We start from the raw sequence: 4,332 nt of genomic DNA, 5'->3' as shown, positions 1-4,332 counted from the left end.
TATTATCTGTATTTCTACATGTACAAGGTATACAGACCATATCTGACATCAGTGACATACTACTATATAGAAAGCCGCTTGTTATGCTGAGCATTTCCCGCAAATTAGGTTAGTTTTGTCCCAGGATGCGACCCACAAGAGTCCACTCAGGTACCCATTTTACTAATGGGTGAAGAGGGGCAGCAGGTGTCTTATGGAAACACGTCCTAATGCTTCCACCCGTACCTGGGATCGACCCCTGACCTCAATGAGATGAGTGCGCTAGGGATCGAAGTAGCGCACTCACTCTCCGCGGTCACTTTTCATAAGTGTCTGTTCAACTGTTTCCTGAAGAACATAACAGACGTAACATTAATAAAGGGGGAACAGAAGTGTTCCAATCCTGTACATTTCTGTTCGTGTGAACACCCTCAAACACGTATTCGTTTAAACCCTTTTAATTAAAATGCTCCAGTACATTTATGCTATACTTACATTTGGTTAATTTCTCTCAAGTGAGGTTGATTTAACCTCAATAAGACGCACGACTGTATAAAACGTTAGTAAACAACTTTTAAAACGTAACTCAGAACCTACCCTTGACTCTGACTCTGAGAATATAAGGCGCAGCCTGATTATCCAAGACTTATCGTTGGGAAAAAAGGGCGCCTTATAACGAATTAAAAGGATACAATACTGTGACTGGAACGATGCCCAAATAACCCGACCTGAACCATTTATAAAGTCACACTGCGCCTTATATGCCGGAAAATATGGTACTACGGCCTCAGGTTAAACGTAAAACGTAAAAAGGGTTTAAAAAGGTAAACAATAGATAGGATGCAGCTGGATTCCGGACTACTTTTGTGTCATCACTAAAACTGAGGGCATCAAAGAGGATCTTCCACGTGGCGTGTATATCTATATTCCACTCTTGGTGTGACCTTTCTGGTACACTGCAGCGAATGTTATGTACATTAAGGTTTGTGCAGACAAACACACCCACAGGCGTTTGTGTCGCCCTAAGACGACTGTGGCTTGTGTAGTAGTGCACTAATTCTCTCGTGTGTGTGTTCGTGTATTGTATATGTGTGTGTGTGTGTGTGTGTGTGTGTGTGTGTGTGTGTGTGTGTGTGTGTGTGTGTGTATATATATATATATATATATATATATATATATATATATATATATATATATATATATATATATATATATATATATACAAAACAATCACTGTGAAAGGATAGTGAAATTCCAAGCGTTTTCGTGACCTCTCACATTATCATGGGACTATGATAATGTGAAAAGTCACGAAAACGCTTGGAAGTTCAATATTCTTTGACAGTGCTTGTTTTGTGTACATATATATATATATATATATATATATATATATATATATATATATATATATATATATATATATATATATATATATATATATATATATATATTCCAAGCGCTTTCGTGACTACTCACATTATCAAGGAACTATCATAGTTCCTTGATAATGTGAGTAGTCACGAAAGCGCTTGGAATTTCTCTATTCTTTCAGAGTGGTTGTTTTGCATATTCTGAAATCACCTGTTTACTGTGATCTTATTGCATATATAAATATATATATATATATATATATATATATATATATATATATATATATATATATATATATATATATATATATAAGAAGAAACACTTTCATTATCATTCACTCCATCACTGTCTTGCCAAGGGCGTGCCTACATTACATTTATAGAACTGCAACAAAATATATAATTTATATACATATATAAATGCATACAGAGAAAGAGAAATTATTTAAACTTGTTATCATACACCTGTATACAACAAGACACGCAAAGAACTTACTGGTGTAGGTGTGTAAGCTTCCTAGATGTGTAAGATTTACAATTATAAGTTCACTTAAGGGGTGTTTCAAATATACTGACTCAATTTCAAAGCAGAATGCTTTGAAATAAGGCATATTATTTTGAAACACGCTGTTTAATGCCATACTCTGAAATATACTCCTGTTGACGACTAATTCACCCGTCTGGTAGTATACCATGACTCTCTTGCATAGTATATTGCAGACTTGGTCAGAATATATTGCAAAAGTCAGGGTTCATTTTATTTTACTGGTTTACAAGGGTTTATGGGATTTTAAAGGTTCTACGGTTTAAATATTCTCGGGGTTCAGAGGATTTATTTTGAAGGTTCCAGGGTTAATGGGATTTATTTTGAAGGTTCCAGGGTTAATGGGATTTATTTTGAAGGTTCCAGGGTTAATGGGATTTATTTTGAAAGTTCCAGGGTTAATGGGATTTATTTTGAATGTTCCAGGATTAATGGGATTGATTTTGAAGGTTCCAGGGTTAATGGGATTGATTTTGAAGGTTCCAGGGTTAATGGGATTGATTTTGAAGGTTCCAGGGTTAATGGGATTTATTTTGAAGGTTCCAGGGTTAATGGGATTGATTTTGAAGGTTCCAGGGTTAATGGGATTTATTTTGAAGGTTCCAGGGTTAATGGGATTTATCTTTTAGGTTCAACGATTTAAATACTCCAGGGGTTTATGGATTCACAGGATTTATTTCAATGTCTCCAGGGTTTAAGTAATCCCTGGGAGGTTCAAATTTACGGAGGTTTAAGCCACGAAGGTTTTAATAACACCAAACTGAACGTAAAATAGATTGAATATAACGGTATACAATAGATTGCTAAGACATGTGCAACAGTTATTTATCTTTATCCCGAAACGTTTCGTCAACACAGCAGGCTTCTTCAGTCGAGCAGAGGAGGTAGCAGTAGAGACGTAAAGACGATGTAATCACCCTTGAAAGCGTAGTTCTGAGGGGGTCAGTCCCTCAACCAGGAGGTGAAAAGCAGCGTAGTAGCGTGAGTGTCAGTCGACAATCCACCTCTAATTTCACATGAATTATTAAATCAGCAGAAATCGAGAATTTACACAAGAAATACTAAGTTTGTCAAGGTAACCCAGTTACCTGCTACGGGTTTATACATTTTGCAGCGTTATTTATAGAATTTGTACGACTTTCCAGGTTACGGAGGAGGGAAGGCGGGGAAGGTGGTTACGACAAGGGTGATAAGGATACGTAAACTACAATTATTTTGGTCTTTATTGGCTTACCTAGGGGTCGTGAAGGGGTTTGTGTGCGTTGGGAAAAGTTAATTAGGGGGGAGGGTGGAGGTGTGCTTTTAAAAGATTGGACGTCAAAGATTGGACGTCAGAGATTGGACGTCAGAGATTGGACGTCAGAGATTGGACGTCAGAGATTGGACGTCAGAGATTGGACGTCAGAGACTGGACGTCAGAGACTGGACGTCAGAGACTGGACGTCAGAGACTGGACGTCAGAGACTGGACGTCAGAGACTGGACGTCAGAGACTGGACGTCAGAGACTGGACGTCAGAGACTGGACTTCAGAGACTGGACTTCAGAGACTGGACTTCAGAGACTGGACTTCAGAGACTGGACTTCAGAGACTGGACTTCAGAGACTGGACTTCAGAGACTGGACTTCAAACTTGGTGTTCAAAGCTTGGTCTTCCTCAAGGTTGGTGTTCAAAGCCTGGTCTTCCTCAAGCTTTGTGTTCAAAGCTTGGTCTTCCTCAAGCTTGGTGTTCAAAGCTTGGTCTTCCTCAAGCTTGGTGTTCAAAGCCTGGTCTTCCTCAAGCTTTGTGTTCAAAACTTGGTCTTCCTCAAGCTTGGTGTTCAAAGCTTGGTCTTCCTCAAGCTTGGTGTTCAAAGCTTGGTCTTCCTCAAGCTTGGTGTTCAAAGCTTGGTCTTCCTCAAGCTTGGTGTTCAAAGCTTGGTCTTCCTCAAGCTTTGTGTTCAAAGCTTGGTCTTCCTCAAGCTTGGTGTTCAAAGCTTGGTCTTCCTCAAGTTTGGTGTTCAAAGCTTGGTCTTCCTCAAGCTTGGTGTTCAAAGCTTGGTCTTCCTCAAGCTTGGTGTTCAAAGCTTGGTCTTCCTCAAGCTTGGTGTTCAAAGCTTGGTCTTCCTCAAGCTTGGTGTTCAAAGCTTGGTCTTCCTCAAGCTTGGTGTTCAAAGCTTGGTCTTCCTCAAGCTTGGTGTTCAAAGCTTGGTCTTCCTCAAGCTTGGTGTTCAAAGCTTGGTCTTCCTCAAGCTTGGTGTTCAAAGCTTGGTCTTCCTCAAGGTGTTCAAAGCTTGGTCTTCCTCAAGCTTGGTGTTCAAAGCTTGGTCTTCCTCAAGCTTGGTGTTCAAAGCTTGGTCTTCCTCAAGCTTGGTGTTCAAAGCTTGGTCTTCCTCAAGCTTGGTGTTCAAAGCTTGGTCTTCCTCAAGCTTGGTGTTCAAAGCTTGGTCTTCCTCAAGCTT

The sequence above is a fragment of the Cherax quadricarinatus genome, unplaced genomic scaffold (assembly GCF_038502225.1).
Source record: "Cherax quadricarinatus isolate ZL_2023a unplaced genomic scaffold, ASM3850222v1 Contig1, whole genome shotgun sequence".
NCBI classification, from domain to species: Eukaryota; Metazoa; Arthropoda; class Malacostraca; order Decapoda; family Parastacidae; genus Cherax; species Cherax quadricarinatus.
Note: the sequence above shows the minus strand (reverse complement) of the source record.